Raw genomic sequence first — 20,204 nt, 5'->3', positions numbered from 1 at the left:
AAAAATATATTTTTGTTGTGTTGGTTGAAGTTTTCATCTCCTTTGTGATTTCTTTAAACTAAAACATATTCATCATCAGAAGAAAAGAATGATACCTGAGCAGACAGAAATCAAGTGACAGTTGACTTCAAGTTCCTTTTTGATATTTGATATAGAACATAATTCAAAGTTTAAACCATATTATAAGGTGCATCTTTGTTAAGATGAGAAGAATGGAACCCTATATGTCTTGGATTGAGTAGAACAACTTCCTTGTGAAATTTTATGCCAAAAGGCACTGTTTTATGGGTTTAAAACAATGAGGAATCATTATTGGAGGACAAAATGATCATTACACACAGATGCACACACACGTGTGCATATACACATGTCTATGTATTTATTGACACTTTTAAAGACTGAGGCTAGAATCATATGCACAATATTATTATACTCAGTTAAGTTTTTGTTTAAAAACAAAATAATTTTAACAGAAGTACAAATAGATCAAAACCAGTAATAAGTTTTCTTGGTGCAGTTCTCCTTAGTCTTTACATACAAATGTTCTAGATTAATATTATTTTAATAACAAACCAGTCTACTGTGGGAGAATCTAAACCATTAGTATGTTTAAGAACTAATTTCTTAAACTAAGGATAATATGATTTTCAGGAAACTTCAAGATTTGCTAAAATATTTACTAGCATTTTAAAACCATGAGAGGCTATATCCACAAATTATTTTAAAGTAAATCATTTTGTAAGGCAGTAAATGTTTAGCAATAATATGATTACTTTGAGCCATCTAACGCCAGGTTTAACTTGGATACTTCAAAAATGATTCAACTACCTGTATACACAGAAGCTACCTTTCAGATTTTTCTTTGAGCCAGAGAGGTGCATGGTTGCTGAGCCCAGAACCTGGCACAGAGCAGCTGCTCAATAACTATTTGTCAAATAAATAGTAAGTTCATTTCATCAGAGTAAAGGATGACCTATTGCAGAATGACTGAGGAGTCTGGCTTCTGGCCAAAAACTTTTGTGTGATTTTTCAGGCCCAATCATAGGCAGTGACAAAGATTCTACCTGGCGGCCTCATGGGGTGAAACCACCCTCTGCAGGACCTGATGTACACACAGCCAGTGCATGGTGGTCTCTGAAGGGAGCTGCAGTCAAGGACTCAGGCCCCCTGGTCAGCCATGCTCTCGTGCATATCCCCATTCCTAGCCCAGGTGTCTCTATTTGGAAGTCACCTTATTGGGAAACTTGAAGTCACTTTTCCTCACTCTGGAGCCAGGTCCATAACACTATAGGAACCTTTTGTTGGTACAGGAAGGAGTCAGTGCTTTCCCCGATTTAGCCTCTTGCTTATGCTATTGCAGCAAGTGATTAAAGTCTTTACTGTTCCTTCCATTTGGCTTGTTACTTTATTTCAGTATGTGAAGTTGGCTACTTCGATACCTGACAGCTCAGCTCTCTCTCCAGCTCAGCTGAGTCCCTGACAGTGAATTGTATGGAACAGTTAATTTGTTCCTGTGGTACTTGACAGTGTCCAGTTTCCTTGGCCTTGACAATGCCTCACCCCGATCGCATCACATCCCCACCATATCCCCAAGTTGCTTCACTTGCAGACACACACTGACTTTTAGAAGAAGCCAGTTTGAATTCAGTGGTGAACATAGAAGGTACTGAAGTGTATAGGACTTGATTTGACCTTTCATGAGATGCCCTCCAGATGCACTGCAGCTAAAGGCACTAGAACAGGGGTCTGCAAACTAAGGTCTAAGGGCCAAGTTTGGCCCAAGACCTGTTTTGGGATGGCCTTCTTTTGCATGACCTGCAATGAGGAATAATTTTTAAAGGTTTGAAAAGATAAACAAAGAAGAATATATGACAGCGATCATACGTAGCCCACAAAGCCTAAAGCATTTACTGTCTGGCCTTTTACAGAAAATGTTTATGGACCTCTGCACTAGAACATAAGCCCTCTGAGGGCAGGAGTTTTGTCTGTTTTGTTTACTATTCTTTCTCAGTAACTAGAAAAATGCATGGCTAAAATTAATTAAATTATTTTAAGCTTATATACCATCTAATTTGATCTTCTAAACTAAGTTATACATTAAATAATAAAACTATTACAAAACATATTTTAACTTCCTACCTTAACAAATATGCCTATAAAATGACAAAACTGTCAAATATGATGGAAGATGTTCTATTGAGGGACTAAGAATATTTGGGTGAGAAATAAAGAAATACATAATCAATTATTATATATATTTCATAAAATATGTTTTCTTGCTTTCAATTCAGCAAAATCTTTAAGTTGTTATAATCAAATTTTTTCATAATTTGTGCTCTACAAATCCTAACTCAAAGAATTAAAAAATACAGTTATTTTAAAAGTGTACAAAATGTAAATATATATGCATCAAAATATATGCATTAAAGGATGGAGAATCAAAAATAAAATAACTTTGTTTTAAATTATTTTTAAATATTCAAAAACATCTAATAAGAATAAAGACAGAGTGAAACATATAATATTAAATATAAAAATTTCAAGTTAGAATTATTTAAATAAAACTGAAATCATTACTCAATTTAATTGAAGTAGTTATTAGTAGTTATTAGTTGTGTCCATCCAGTTGCCTTGCCAAACTAAAGGTCTACATACCCACTCTTTCAAAAATGATGAGTTGTTTAATATTTCACAATTTCCCTCAACCACCAAATGCAACTGTTGCAAATACCTTGCTAATTCACAAATTTGTACTTCTGGAAACGGGAATTGATCCAGGAAAAGAAACAAAAGGGAAGCTCAGCATTATTGGAAAGTGATCCTTTTCGTGTGAGAAAACTTTGCTCTCCCGTTGATGAGAGCTTCCAACACAATCTTCCCAATACTTTGAAGCTGTGTTCAGCTGGGAAATGGGCAATGGAAAACCCTCAAATCCTGGAGTTGGACATGGTCCCCTTTTCTTAGGAGGACACAGAGCAAGAAATTTTGAGAAGTGTTTCCTTGTGGTCTGAAAGCTGTCACAGGAGTGATGAAGGGCCCTGAGCTAGTGCCCATATGCCTATGCGTACTCTAATAAATTCACTTTATTCTCATTTGTTAGATTTAGGACCTTCTATCATGCAGGACACAGAAAAGGGGCCTCTTTGCCAGGTCTAAGGGTGGTACTTCTTCCAATAAGGGAATGAAGTCAGTACTATCACTATCTTCATTTGAGATTATGAGAAAAAGGGGCACATAATGGCTTGATTTACACAAAGATGGCCTGGTAGTAAGTGGTAGAGGCAGATCCAACCCAGTAAAGTTAAATTCAGAACACAAGACTTAAAAACTACACAGAATAATGCCATAAATCTTTTAGGATTACTAAGGACTAAATTATTTGCTGCTTTCCACCCTCTCTGTACAGACCTCAGAGCCCATCCAACTTCAGTTGTATCCTTCTCTACTGTTAGAAAGTTGCTGGATGTCCTGTTGCTTTTTCTAACCTACTGCAGCACCTTTGCTCTGAACTGCTTCTATATTTATTATCATATTTTTGCTTTTTTCCTTCTTTCCCTTCTCTTCCCTGTGATTACATTTGTCTGTCTTCAGTCAGTCCCTCTATCCTGTTTGAGATTATGCAATGCCAAATAAAAAAATATCTTTCATCTGTCTCTAATTGTTCTTCAGGAAGACTGAGATTTTACATCACAAACTGAATCATATAAACTGAAACATGTAAACTATAGAAATCATGATATTCCTTGGCAAGTTATTTTTTAGTTGTATTATTCTGTCTTGCCACGTTTTAATTGTTCATGGAAAACAGGAAGACTTAAATGTGCAGCATGTGATTAAACTTTGTAGTCACTATGGATTCCAGTGGAATTCTCCACAGTGACAAAGCTACTTGTCCAGCTATTCAGGCTTCATTTTTGCATGTGATAAAGTATTGTTATGATCATGTTACCCTGATAAGAAAAAGGCAAGTCATACTATGCAGATTTGTGTGGGAAGTGACTTTTCACTCAAAGTGCACTACAGCCAAGAAATAAATTTGTGTTGTGAGATCTGGCTGCAACATAACTTTAATCCTTAACTATTAAATTTTTGTTCTCCTGTAAAATAAAGCAATTGAGTTAATATTAATTACTTCCGTTTATCTCAGTGTCTTAAGAGAAAAGGAGCCTATGAGAAGTATATTCATAATTCCCATGCAACAGTTTGAATGGACAGGGGTCAATAGGGTGCTTCTTCCACTCTTAGGTATTGAAACAAGATGGAAGAAACACTAAAAGACAATGAATACCGTACCATGGTTTGGGACAGATACTGTGTATAACTTCCCTATTTACTTAGTGCTTTGAGATGGAGTTCAATCCTAATGACTTTCCTGTGTGAAAAGCACCAAATGGGGGCCAATGAAAGTGAGCCATGGCCCCAAAGTGGATTATTAAAATGACGCTCTTCGTCATCTACATGCATCTCAAGGGAGTTTCTTAGACTTTTCTACTTGGGGACCATGGATGGGAGAATGCTAAGGGTGAGGAGAGTGGACAGGCATTTGATATTACTTTTATTTTTTAAAATATTTTACTTTTTGGGCTTCCCTTGTGGCGCAGTGGTTGAGAGTCTGTCTGCAGATGCAGGGGACACGGGTTCTTGCCCCGGTGCGGGAAGATCCCACATGCCGCAGAGTGGCTGGGCCCGTGATCCATGGCTGCTGAGCCTGTGCGTCCGGAACCTGTGCTCCGCAACGGGAGAGGCCACAACAGTGAGAGGCCCGCGTACCGCAAAAAAAAAAAATTTTACTTTTTTCCCCAAGTTTTATTGAGAGATAACTGACTTACACCACTGTATAAGTTTAAGGCATACAGAATGATGGTTTGATTTATAGATATTGTGAGACAATTACCACAATAGTCTCAGCTAACGTCAACCTCCACATATAGATACAATAAAAATAAGACAAATAAAAAAAGAGAAAAATTTTCTCCCTTTGATGAGAACTCTTAAGATTTACTTTCTTAAAAACTTTCCTGTATATCATACAGCAGTGGTAGCTATAGTCACCATGTGGTACATTACACCCCTGGTACTTATCTATCTTACAGCTGAAAGTTTGTAGTTTTTGACCACCTTCCTCCAAATCCCTGTCCTCCCACCCTCTGCCTCTGGTAACCACAAGTCTGATCTGTTATACCCATAAAATATAAATGGGTATGTCTTCACACACACACCCCCACACACACACACAGACACGCACACACAGGCACATTCTTAAGGTGATTGATTCTGAAAACCATGTGGATGAGCTAAGAAGTGACTTCAATGAGATCATTTCCTCCCCTCAAATTTCTTTAGCTAATATTATTATTGAACAACTGTATTATCATTAGGACATGAAAATCCATAGAATTACCCTTCGGTTTTCAGGAATTCAGAATTCTAGCCACACCCTGTATCTAAACAGTACCTCAAATCTCAAATGTTTCTATGGCATTTTTAAAGAGTCTTCAGCACCAAAGACTTACTCCCTCTTCAGTAGGTACCAACAACAAGATGATAAGGACCCCCAAACTAAGTGTTGAATTCCATTTACCTTGACTGGGCAGGACAAGAGCAGAAGAAATGTGCTTTCATCGGCTGGCAATAGCTGTAAACAATAGTAAAGATAGCTATTAAATACTGAGCGCATACTGCTGAATGTTTTACATAATATCTCATTTAAGTTCCCAGCAAACATTGCAGTGGTTAAAGGAGACTCCAGAGATAGACTAACCAGATTTGAATTCTGGTTTCACCATATCATGAACTGTGTGGCATTGAGCAAGTTACTTAACTTTCTGTGACTCAGTTTTCTCTTCTGCAAAAGGCTGATGTACTAATAGTATCTACCGCACAGGGTTATTATGAGGATTCCTGGATTTGTATTTGCAAAATGCACAGAGCTCTACCTGGCATATAGTAGTACATACGGCATAAAACCCTAGAGGGCTGGCAATGCTTTCCGCATTTCAGATGAAGAAACTGAATCTTAGGGAGGCTCACCAACTTTCTTAGATTACATAATTTGTAAGGGCCTGGATTTGGTAACAGCACTGGAAATGAAGAAGAGAATTCTGTGACAGATGTTGCCAAGTCAGCCTTATTATTTATAACTGTTATTATTAGATTTTACAGAACTTAGCAACTGTTTAAACTTAGGGAGTAAAACACTTCTGATTATTTCTATACTCGACAAGAATGCTAAAAACACAAACTCCATCTGTTATTTTTGGTTGAACCAAAATGACATGCTTCTGGCCACTTTCACAACAGCTTTTAGAACCAAACAGCCTTGAAAAGCTTAGATTCATTTAAGTCATTGTACCTCCAACTTGAACATAAATCTGTTTTTCATTCAGTTCTTTTTTAGGACATGCAACACAATTAAGAAGCATAACTATAAACACAAAGTTATTTATAAAGATCAATGTGTTCTGCCCCACATCATTTGCAGGGAAAATTGTGTGTGAATTTTCCCCCCAGAAATCTGTACAATCACACTTAAAGCAAACAGTCTTAAAAGTGAATGCTTCTGTGGGGTTAAAAAGCAGTTCAGAGAGGACTTCCCAGCAGTGTTTTGCAATTTGGGGAGGAGTGAATATCTTTTTATAAAATCACTCAGTGAGTCCTTTTGTAAGCCTACACATTTCATTCTGTTGAGGCTTGGTATTTAAGAAAAACATGGTGTGTTGAAGAGTTTGCCTGCTTTGGTTTACTCCTCATTTACGTGGTGTGGAATCTTAATTAATTCAAAGCCATTTAATAATAAGGCTACTGTTGTGTAGAAGAAGCCAGGCATTATGGTAGTAACTAAATGCCTTGAGCGTCAAGAATATTTCAAGTTTCTGGAGAGAGCCAAGGCATCACGAGGGCCTCATTCTGCCTTTGCTTTTAGCCCACAAGCCCCTCTGATTTTAATGGCTCCCAAACACAGCCATCCAAGATTTTGTCCCATGTAGGGGAGGGGTAACTGAGTACGTTTTTGATTGGTCTCTGTGTGTTGTGTACGAGAAGGAGGGGGAGGAAGATGATGACTCGCACTGAGTATGACCAACTGGGGCCCCAATTATATGCAGTTTTGTATTTCTTGGAAAACATTTCTTAAGCTCACTCAGGTGGTCTGATTTATCAAACAGCTTTGTCTTCTACTGCTGCGTAATCCTACTATAAATGGGAAAGTCACCCAGTAAAATACAGAGTGACTTAAACAAAAAGTGTGACCCTCATAAGTTCCAGAACTCTCAGAAGGTTTTTTTTTTTTTGCTTCAAATGCTCAGTTACTTTGTTCAATGGGTCTAAACAAGCCCTAGGCAGGGAAATGAGAGCTAGAATACAAGGCCCCGCATAAATATTAAAGGAAACATGGAGACATCTCTGCTAATTAAATCTTTGAATCTCCTCTAATTGACATATCCTCTAATTGAAAAGGAAACTTCCCTAAGGATTGATCCAAGGTAACCATTTCCATGGGAAATTTCCAAAACATGGCATTTGAGCATAGAAATGATAAAACAGTAAAATACTAGAAATAGTATCAATGGTAAATTGGTATGCCATTTTCATTACTTTTTTGGATTGTAAAGAAATATATATTAATTGTAAAATAAATCTGGGAATTAGAGAACACCATTAAGAGGAAAATAGAAATCCAATTCCCTAGAGATAATGTATTGTCTTATTACAAATATAATATATACTTTAATATAAAATAACTTTGAAGCTACAGAAAATAGAATGAAAAAAGTTATTCATGATCCTTACAGATTAAAGGCAACTACAGTTAGTCTTGACTGGTTAGGTGATGTGATTAATTTTGTTACATCAAGGACGTTGAAAACTTAATAGTTAATTTTCATAAAATCAACTTAAAATCTTGGATTTTAATTAAGCTCAGCCTAATTAATACCAAGGTAAGATATAGCCGATCATGCAATCATTTCACATTTTAAATACATGTATATATTGCTAATATTCAAGAGTCTCATATGAATCAGTCTCCTTATGGAGTCAAATGTGAGAAGCACAGTTCAGTGCCATAAATAAATTGAAAAAAATTTATCCTATAGACTCCTCCACACCCAGCTGAAACCCCACACTAATACTTTCAAGAGTCCCTTTATTCACTGTCTAATTCTTCATACCCAGCAGCAGTTGATCAGAAACCTCCTGCAATTGAAACAGCAAAATTTCCTTTCCACATTTCAGGCTCTTAATATGCAATTTCAATTTAGAAGCTCTGGACAGTTGCACTCCCAGCTTCAGTCCAATGCCTTCTACCTCTTTAGCCAACTGTTTTCCTAAACACCAGAGAATCACGAAGATCAGCTCTCCTTCCTCAGAATGGGGGAAAGGAGAGAAATTCGGTTGCAAATAACTATTTGTATGTGTGTAGGAGATGGAGAAAGAAAAACAGTGAACACTTTCCTGGTTGTTTATTTTTCGCCTGTCATATGAACAAAATATGGAGTTCTGTTGGATTCTATTTGCACTGTCCGGTTTGAACTATAAAGTTGAGGCATATTTTTCTTTATGGTCTAGGTATTATTGAATATCCAATGAGCCACATTAAAACATTGCAAAATAGTTGAATTTAGATGTGTGTGTGGGGGGGGGGGTTTGGGTAAATGTGTCACTGTACATGCAAATAAATAATTACCAATATGAGGTTAAAGAAGGGAGCTTTGGAACCTAAATAAAAAAATAAATTCACCAATGTTCAGCATATTGCTGAACATGATATTTCATTTTGCTCATGATATTTCCTTTTGTATTATGAGAAACCTGTTTGTAGTCAGGGAAATCTTTTCATGAGAAAGTGGGTTATAAATACTCTGCAAATTAGACTTATTACAATCTTGAAGAATAAAAGATGAAGACAAAATAAAATAAGAAAAGGGAACATAGCAATTTTAAAAATGAAGACCTCACACATATACCAAAAAAACCCCCAATAAAGTTGGAAAATTACTGGAATTTTATGTCTTTCTATTATCACCTTACATGGAATGAAGACCATAAATGATAAAATTTGAATTAATTGTCAACTAGCTGGACTAAATGCATGTTTAAACAGATATTATTTTAATTTAATTATGTTTTTATATCAATTCTCTTTCATGGGTATTAGGGTGATTCCTTTCTGAATAACAAAATTTTGAGTGGGGAAAAAAATAGACAAAATTTCGGTATATAAGGAAAATTAAAGTTTTTTGTTTTTACATATGCCACAGAACTACCAAAATTATAAAGTTAATTGATTTATTTTAGACTAAAATGGATATTTCTCTTCTGAAACACACTAGATTATCTTATTTGGCCACCTACAGTTCTCCTCAAATTTAATATGCCTGGGTCACCTAAGAGTCTTACTGAAATGTAGATTCTTCCTCACTAGGTACAGGGTAAACTGAGATTCTGCCTTTCTTTTTTTTTTTAACATCTTTATTGGAGTATAATTGCTTTACAACGGTGTGTTAGTTTCTGCTTTATAACAAAGTGAATCAGTTATACATATACATATGTTCCCATATCTCTTCCTTCTTGCTCCCCCTCCCTCTCACCCTCCCTATCCCACCCCTCTAAGGTGGTCACAAAGCACAGAGCTGATCTCCCTGTGCTATGCGGCTGCTCCCCACTAGCTATCTACCTTATGTTTGGTAGTGTATATATGCCAGTGGTGTTTTATGCAAGAAGAAATCTACCCTTCAATTTACAAGAATTGTTTTTTCTCTCCTAAAACCTACCTCTTGCAAAAGCCCTTTCCTGATTAGGTTAAAGAAAATTAAATTCCAAAAGTCATCAAACTGCAAGAAAAATCAAGGAGTACTTTTGGTTGCTAATAAGCATCTAAACTCCAAGAAGTAATATTAAAAACAAACAAAACAACCAAACCATAGTGCATAAACGTGCTCATGTCGCCAGATAACTTTTATCTTTAAAGTTCTCTCTTTGAAAAATATAACCAGAATTCTGACCTCTGAAAATATATTCAGCAAAGGTATATGATCTTACTATAATTTTCAAATTATAAACAGTTTTCAACACAGTCAATTTGATTTTGTTTTTTTCAAGGGATGTGAACAAAAGGGCATCTCAAAGCTTTACAGTTATCTTAAAAAAGCAAAGTTAAATATGCATGCATTATTTGTGTTAGAAAAAAATCCAAAATGGAGTCAAGATCAGTTTAGGCTGATCCTTTCGCAAATTTTTATTAACGTTTTTATTTTTTAAAGATTTATCACCTCCTAACACAAAGGGGGAAACAGCTATATATTCAATTACAAGTGCAGAAACATATAATACCATTCAATCTTGAAAATGTAACAGCCATGAGAGCATCCAAGATTAGTGCTTTCTGAATGGCTTCTGAGAATTTCTTCATTTAACACATACAATTGTCCATGATCTCTTCTGACTTGGACCCAGAATTTTTACCAGTGTCAGTTTTAAATAAACACATAATCCATTCAGATTCTGTTTTAGAATATTGATATGTCATCACCTCAGTCAAGTTGTTTTGTACTAATCATGAACAATTCTGCACATTGGCCAAATCTTAGAGGACAGAGTGGAGCTAGTAATATTTTTATTTGGTAGACTGAGATACATATAAAATTTATAAATGGATGCACTTGTCCTGGTTTAGTATTTAGGATGCATGCTTTTTGCAATTTATCACAACTGATGTGAGTTAAAATGCCTACTTCGCACAGTATTCAATTCTTAAAAGCTGAAGACATAAGAAACAATTTTTAGATGGGTAAAAATATCTTCAGTTTGAAGACTGTTGCTTTAATACGCAATGCTGCTGCCATTAGATTCCTGTGCATCCAATAAATCTATATTATGAAAGTATATTTATAATGTAGAAAGACCTTAATGAAATATTTATAAGTGAAAAATTCCTCAAAACATACATTTATTGAATGCTGTTGATATACTGGGTCTATATTTTTATAAAGAGAATTATAGAGATATACACACAAACATGGAATCAAATATCTGTTAAGCTACACATCAAAATTGTAATAGTGGTTTATTCTTAGGTTGTGGAATTATGGTTAATTGGCTTCATTTCTCCATATGCTTTTTGAAGTTTCTGGTATTAAGCATGATCTACTTTCTAACTGGAAAATGTTTTATATGTGCGTGTGTGTATGTGTGTAACTTTTTTCTTCAAAGAAATTCTTCTCTGAAATCCACCTCCCTATAGAGATTTTGCAGCAAACAAACATTTAGCCATAAATAATAACATTAACAGCCTCATTTTGTATTGTACTGATAATACAAACATTTCTGCTAAAGGGTGAACACCATTCTTTGATTCTAGTTAATACAAATATTTGATTTCAAGCTTACCAAAGACATCAAAGTTCAGAGAGAAGGACCTTATTCTACAATTAAGGTTTTCTAGCACAATAAAATTGCCATGGATAAACCAATTTGCCTTTTAAATGCTTAAAGATGATTTAATGTCAGCCATAACTCATGCAAAGCATTGCTGAGAGAGGAGCTTTATTCCATAATGGCTGAGATGAATGAGTTTTCCTATTGGCTTATTTCTTCAAGGAAAACAAAATACCATTGAGAGAATGTATAAGGCAATTTAACAATTGACAGTTGGAAAATTAGGCAATTTAACAGTATGAATCACTAACTACCCCTTCTGGAGAACAATTTATCCTGCCCTATTTTGTGAAATACTGAGAGCTAGTTTAGGTTGCAAATTTGGTGATAATCATGATAAACTCTAGTAGTCAATTCAATTCAGCAAATACTCATGAACAACTACTTTGTTTTGCTAGGCTGTGAGCCTAGCCTCTGGAGCCAGCTCTGGAGACAGAATTCTCAAGTAAAATCTGGATCTAGCATATCCTAACTCTGAGACATTGGACAAAGTTATACAACCTCTCTCTGCCTCTGTTTCCTCAGGTGTAAAAGGAGATTATAACTATCTCATAGGCTTAAATAGGCTAGATGCATGAGGGTCCAATCACATCTCACCAAGCAAAATCAGAAAATGTCACCTTCTCAGATGCAAACAGTGTGTCTTGGGTATCACCCATATGAGAAGGTGATTAATAGATAAGCTTATGGAGTCTCTCAAGTTAGTCCCAAATTATTTTTTTGTAAAGAACTCCCGTATTTAATCAAGGAAGCTAGAGTGTTTATCAATTGTATTATAATATGCTTGAATCTTTGATAAAGATAATTACAGAATAAAAATCGTATCTGTAAACTGAAATGGACCAGTATTAAACTGAAAGGGTACAGACAAGAAATAATTTTATTTTTCTTCCATTATTACCTTCAAACATTTGCAGTTAAATCTTTCTTCACTGTCCTTTAAAGATTTATTGAGTAAATTCTATAATTCTCTGCCAGTTTTAGATTTTAAATTCCAATCCACTCTAATCCAATTTAAAACGTCAAGCTCGTATGCAATTTATGGCTCAGATTTGGAAAAGGCACGGTCAGCTCTCCCATATCCCCCTTCCTTCCCTTTTCTGGGTCCATTTCCTCCAGAATTTTAAAGACCACGATTAGTGTTTAGAGCAAAGGGGCAAAGAAGCAAAGACTTTTTACTTAACTGGGCTAATGTAGTTCTTGTCTGCCTTTTGTGGCTTCTCTGGCTGACATCAACCGACTGTGCCATTGAGGGGCAGTAATGCCAGCGACCCCCTCGTGGAGCACTCCTATTGGGGGTGGGGGGCAGTCAGGTGGTACAACTTTCCAATTTTTGCAGTGCCAACTTGACCTTCAGCCTTAATACACTGCAGATGTCCCAGTGTTTGACTACAGCTTCTCTCTCTACTCCCTTATCTCCCTCTAATTCTAGTCTTGCCCCAGCTAGATCTTCCCAGATGGCAAAATGTCAATATGCTGCATACAAAGAAGTCCATCCAGGAAATGAGTTGCCAATCTTACCTTCTCCTCTTGATTCTTTTGGAGCTATTCCCCAGCTGGCTTGACAGGAGGAGAAGGAAAGGATGTCAAAACATCCTTCCTCGTACCATATATCACTTATACGTGGAATCTAAAATATGACATAAATGAACTTATCCACAAAACAGAAACAGACTCACAGGCATAGAAAACAGACTTGTGGTTGCCAAGGAGAAGGGGTGTGGGGGAGGGATGGATTGGGAGTTTGGGGTTAGCAGATGCAAACTATCATATTTAGAGTAGATGAACAACAAGGTCCTACTGTATAGCACAGGGAACTATATTCAATATCCTGTGATAAACCATAATGGAAAAGAATATGAAAAAGAATGTATATATATATATGTATAACTGAATCACTTTGCTGTACAGTAGAAATCAACACAACATTGTAAATCAACTATATGTCAATAAAATAAATTTTTAAAAATCCTTCCTCAGGTAGAAGACTCAGGATTTTCTGAATGCAATGAATTTTCTAACGGTTGGGAAGGGAGAGAAGGATTCAGGAAGTGGTTGAGAGTAGCCAAGCTGATATAGATACTTTAAATAAACCCTGGACAAAGTTCTGGAGTCTATTGTTTTCAGTTCTATTTTGAATAGTCCAGCGGTAGATAGAATAATGGCCTCCCAAAGATGTCCATGTCCTACTCTCTTGGACCTATGAAAATGTTGTATTCCATGACAAAGAGAAATTAAGGAAGCAGATGAATTTAAGCTTACTAATCAGCTGGACTAAAGATAAAGACATTATCCCAATGGATTATCCAGGTGGACCCAATGCAATCACAAGGGTCATTAAATGTAGACAAGGGAAGCAGAAGAGTCAGTGTCAGAGTGATGCGATGTGAGAGAGTTGAACAGCCACTGCTGGCTTTGAAAATGGAAAGGGACCATGAGGCAAGGAATATAGGCAGCCTCTAGAAGCTGGAAAAGGCAAAGAAACAGATTCTCCCTTAGAGACTCCAGAAGGAATGTAGCCCTACAGACACCTTGATTTTAGTCCAGTGATATCCATTTCAGAGTTCTGACCTCTAGAACTGTAAAATAACAAATTTGTGTTGTCTAAGGACACCAAGTTTGTAGTAGTAATTTGTTTTAGCAGCAGTAAGAAATTAATATAAGGTCCTAGTAATCAATTTTATTACAAAAATAAAAATCCCTCTCTCTTTCCTGTTTTGCGACCAAAAGAGACCCACATCATAATTTGCTAATGTAAATGTTCTGCTTTACTTTGAAAGTACAGCCTGGGTTTGTTATATGGTAAATGGAGCTGTTCACTCAGATTCAACACACTGCTCCACATTTATAAAGCAGTGATTCCATTTAATTTTTTTTCCATAAGAGACATTAATATGTGTGAGAGAATGCATTAATTCATGGTCAGAGAACTGTTCATCTCTTCTGCATTGAAATAGTAGGCTTGAACACACTAAGAAAGGTTTCACATACCAGGCCAGGAAGTTTGAAATAAATTCAGTAGCCAACCAGCAGTCATCGAATACTTTGAGGCAGAAAAGAGACACTCTGAGAATGAACATATGAAAAATTCCTCTGGCAGTAATGTGTATAATTGTTAGGAGAAGGAGGATAGACAATAGAGAAACATATAGATATTTATTTCTTTAGTACAAGCAGGTGATAATAACTATCTGAAACAAGAACATGGTAATGACAACAAAAAGGGAGAGATTAACTGAAAATAAATTGTCAATAAATTTTAGTGATTAACTTGATATGAAAGGACAGACATGAATGAGTCAAAGATAAATTCTAATTTTTGTATATGAATGACTAGGAAACTGAAGGTATAAAACTGCTGTGAAAAAAAATGTAGAAAGGAAGATGATTATGGATAATGTTGAAATAAATTTGTAGACTCAAGATGGAACTGCTCCTCCTGGGGTGCCACTCAGCAAACCAAAATTTATACAGCATTTAAATTTATACAGTGTCTCTGTAAATGCTCTGCTTGACCAGAAATGTAGTCTATCCAACCAGCCAATCCCCAAAAGCCAAGCCAACTCTGGGCCCTGTACTTATTTCCTTGTTCTTTATTTATTTTCTATTTCTCTCTTCCTTGTTCTTTATTCCTTATCCTATAAAAGCTTCCTGCCTTTCACTCCATTTTGCAGTTCTCTGCACCCTTGGGAATAGAGACTGCCCACTTTATGAAGGGTTAAAGTGTATTTGTATTGCCTTCTTTAATTATTTAAAATAATAATAAAACCATTAATACTTTGCTAGGCACTTTACAGCTAAAAAGCACTAGAAATTTGTACTGGGAAAAATAAACTTCAGAGACTAATAACGTATTTCCAGAGTAATAGTCATTCTTCTCATTTATCATTAATTAATTTCATTGAAACTTAAGCCTGATTCTCTTGAAAGAGAGTCTAAGAGAAATACAAATTAATGCTTCTCTTAATTCATTCGGGCTACTAATAACAAAAATAGACTGGGCATCTCAATAAACATTTATTTCTGACTGTTCTGGAGCCTGGGAAGTCCATGATCAAGGTGCCAGCAGATTCTGTGTCTGGTCAAGGCCCACTTCCTGATCCATAGGTTGACATCATCTCTCTGTGTCCTCATGTAGAGGAAGGGACAGAGAGCTCTCCTGGGTCTATTTTATAAGGGCACTAATCCTATTCATGAGTGTTCCACCTTAATGACCTAATCACCTCCCAGAGGCCCCACTTCCAAATACTGTCACATTGGGGATTGTTTCACCATATGAATTTTGAGGGGACAAAAACCACTATGGTTGTTTTGTTGGGGAACACATACACAGAGCTCTTTATGCTGTCATTTAGAAGGTGGATCTACTGAGTTGCATTTTTATTTATTTTATTTTTGGCTGTGTTGGGTCTTCGTTTCTGTGCGAGGGCTTTCTCTAGTTGCAGCGAGCAGGGGCCACTCTTCATTGCGGTGCGCGGGCCTCTCACTGTCGTGGCCTCTCTTGTTGCGGAGCACAGGCTCCAGACATGCAGGCTCAGTAGTTGTGGCTCACGGGCCCAGTTGCTCCATGGCATGTGGGATCTTCCCAGACCAGGGCTCGAACCCGTGTCCCCTGCATTGGCAGGCAGATTCTCAACCACTGTGCCACCAGGGAAGCCCCTGAGTTGCATTTTTAAAAACTAGTCTTAAAAACCTTTTTAAAAACTAGTCTTTAAAAACCTTGTCTCTCACTGAAGATAGCTCAGGCAGAAGTAAAAAACACAAGGTAACTTTCTTACTTTCATTTTCTTAAACTCAAAAACATCTGACTTAAGGAGCAGCATATCAGAGCTGCTTCTAGCAAATATTGCTGGTGGGTGAGGTGTCCAATTACAATTGCCATCGTGTCAGTAAGAACAGTGTATTGAGAAGCCTGTTCACTACCTCTTTAAAAAGTCAGTTATTAAATCATTCCTCGATATTTTCTCCATGTTTATTTGTGCTTACTTTTATAATGTTTCTGCAGAACTATGTATCAATTTGGATTACAGTCAGTAAATAGAAACCGTCCAGGTATTTTGAGCAGAAAGAGTGGAAAAATGACACCTGTAGAATGTTTAAAGGGCTGGAGTAAAGGGATCTCATTGAGACCTGTACCACAGAAGGCCACAGAACAGACCACCAGAGTAACTACTACCTCAACCGCACTCCAGAAGGGTTAGTAACCTGCAGGATGCCAAAGGAAGTTTTAGGTTCAAGAACCACACTTCTCAGTAGCACACTGACGATCAAGAAACCAAGATTGAGAAGCTGCTGCACCACCACTGTTAACTCCTTCTCAATACCAAAGCTGGTGACTAGACATGGAATTCTGCTGCAGAAAACAAAAACAAAACAATTATTTCTCCATCCCATGGGTGACAGCAGGAAACAGCCAGCAGTAGAAGGAAGATGATGTTTGTCTCATTTCTATCTTCTAAATCTCAGACAGTGCATTTAATAGGCAGAAAATGATTTATATCTAGAAAGCTAACTACAAGGAAATGGAGTATTTAGCTTTACAGACCACACAAAACAAGAAGGTCCCCAAGAAATAGGTAAAAAACGTAAATATTGGGTGCTAATTAATCATATCCAACACAAAGTTTCATTTTGAAACCTTTACCTTATTTACTTCCCAAGTTGTTCTATTTCTCTTCAGTTGTTGAATGTAAATGAGATATGGTATCTTATTAAGGCATAGTCTTCGCTAATTAATTAATTATATAAAAATCACTTAATCTAACCCTCAAAGTTCTCAAACTTTCTATTAACCAGAACCTTGGAGTTTCACCACAAAAATAATAACTCATCCTCATTTTGATGATCTTAAAGCCCAGTACTCCTTTTAAACTACAGAACTGTCTGTACACCAGTATGAAGAGTATACTCCTTAAAGTTTCCCAAGGTTTTTCATTTCAGAGAAAGTATTTTATTTCAAATGTATTATCTTATAATACAAAAAAAGAAATTATGACACATTCTGTATACATAGACTATTCACTTATCTAGTCAGTGCAAGATGTTTCTTCACCTGATCTAGCTTTTCTAAAATCTTACATTTGAACTTCCAAATTATTTAAAAGTTAATACAGTGAAGAGGCATCTTAGGTCCATGGAGAAAAAAATGGCATCCTGGACTGGCAAGGCTTTTTGGACATCAACAAGCTGATTCTAAAATTTATATGGAAAGGTACATGCCCTATAATAGGTAAAACAACCTTAACACAGAAGAATAAATTGGGAGCAATCACTTAATCAATATTAAGGCTTACTACTAGTTACAGTAATCAAGGTAGTATGGTATTGGTTGAGGGACAGAGACATAGATCAGTGAAACAGTACAGAGAAGTCAGACAGGCCCACACAAATATGCTCAACTGATTGTTGACCAAGGCATAAAAGCAATTTAATGGAGGAAGACTAGCGTTTTCAATAAATGGTGTCAGAGCAACTGACCCTACATCAGCAAAAGTATGAACCTCGAACTAAACCTCACACCTTATACCAAATAAATCAGAGACTTACATTATAAAATTATAAAACTTCTAGGAAATAAAACATTGGGAAAAATCTTTAGCATATAGAATAAGACAAAGAGTTTTTGACTTGACACCAAAAGCATGATCCATAAAAGAAACATTTGACTTCATTAAATTAAAAACTGTATCTGCCAAAGATGCTGTTAAATGGATAAAAATACACACTACAGAGTGTATATATATCTGTATATATATATATATCTTAAAACTCAATAGTTTAAAAAAATCCAGTTAGAAAATTGGCAAATTTTCACCAAAACGTTTCACCAAAGCGTTTATATACATGGCAAATAAGCACTTGAAAAGATGTTCTACATTATTACTCATCAGAGTAATGCACATTAAAACTACTATGAGTTATCAGCGGATACTTATCTCGAAATTAAAAAAAAAATAGTGTGAGCACCAAATGCTGGCATGGATATGGAAAAACGAGATAACTCATACCTTGCTAGTAGGTGTGTAAAATTGTACATTTACTCTTGAAAAAAAATTGGCATTTTCTTAAAAATCGAAGTATAAAGCTATCAAACTTCCCAACAATTACACTCCTGAGTATTTATCTCAGAGAAATGAAAACTTACATTCATACAAAATCCTATACATAGCTGTAATAGCCAAAAACTGGAACTAACTCAGATATTGTTCAATGGGTGAATGGATAAACTATGGTACATCCATACCATGGATACTCCCTGTAATTAAAAAGAATAAACTATTGCTACACACAACAACCTGTGCATCACCAGAGAATTATGCTGAATGAAAAAACCAGTCCCAAAGGGCAACAGCCTATATGGCTCCATTTATATAATATTTTTGAAATAACAAATTTTTAAAAATGAAAGTAGATGAGTGGGTTGCCAGGGTTGGGGATGGGAGAAGGTGGAGGTAGTGAGTATGGTTATAAAAGGGCAACATGAAGGATTCTAGTTATGAGAATTATTACATGTTTTGACTGTGATTATGGATATGCAAACCTACACATGTGATAAAATGTGATAGAGCAAAATACACATATACATGCACACAAATGAATATAAGCAAAACTGAGAAAATCTGTGAAAATATGTGATGGCATTCAATGTCAAACCCAGGTTGTGAGACTATATTATAGTTTTGGCAGATATTACCATTGCGATAAAGGGTATAGGGTATCTATCTGTGTTATTTCTTACAACTGCATATGAATCTCCAATTATCTTGATACAAATTTCAATTAAAAAACAAAAAAATGTGAACAAATTGCTTTAAATTATACTCTAATTATACCACTTGTGCATATCACTCAAAAGCTATAATTTCAAATCTATTTACTAAAATATTTCACTGGAATATACTAATCATGTTTATACACATTTGCTTAAAACGATGAAAAGCTTATAATACAATGAAGGGACCTGAGAAATTTAGTGGCAATTTACTAATTTCCTTTACTTAATATAATTTAATTTTGTTTTTAATATACGAATTATCTCCTGTTGAACAAATTTGTATGACAAAATAGTCCCTAATCTAAAGTGTGAAAAAAATGTTCAAGAGAAATTCCATGAGGAAAAAATAGAAAACTGTAAACATGAAATGTAGCCTCGATTCTTATGAAAACTAGATTTTTCTTTATAAAAATGCATCTTAGAGGAAAGATAGAGATCTAAGCCCCAAGTCTTATCCCCTATGCACTTTGGACCAGATGCTGAGCTAAGACACATACCTGAATTCAACCTTTTTGTTTTTTGGTGTTCTTGGAAAATAGAGTCTATGCGATTATGCTTTTCATTCATCCAAAAGCTTTAAAAACCTTTGTTTACCACTTCCTTCGATACTTCCAATTGCGAGGTCAAAATCTGCGGAGTAAAATTATATTTCCTTGACTTCTGTGTTATAAATCCTCAGGTGAACTTTTTAAGCATCTCAAAGAAACATTGATTGAGTTTATTTCAGACTAAGCTAGCTTCCTCTAACAGTACTTTGAGCTCAAAATAATTGTGAGGGAGTGCCCTTTGCAAGGACTCAAGTAATAAGATGTGAATCCCTTATGCTAAAGAATAATTTTGAAGGTAAAAAAAAATGCCAGAAAAAGCTTGCTTTCTATCTTGGCACATTCCACACTTAATGCCATCATAGCTTCCCCCTTGATCATACCAAAAAAAAAGAAAAAAAAAATCCTAAAATGCGACATTTAAAGTAAAAACAAAAGAAGTATATCATAAC

This window comes from Stenella coeruleoalba, assembly GCF_951394435.1.
Source record: "Stenella coeruleoalba genome assembly, chromosome: 3".
Classification (NCBI taxonomy): Eukaryota; Metazoa; Chordata; class Mammalia; order Artiodactyla; family Delphinidae; genus Stenella; species Stenella coeruleoalba.
Note: the sequence above shows the minus strand (reverse complement) of the source record.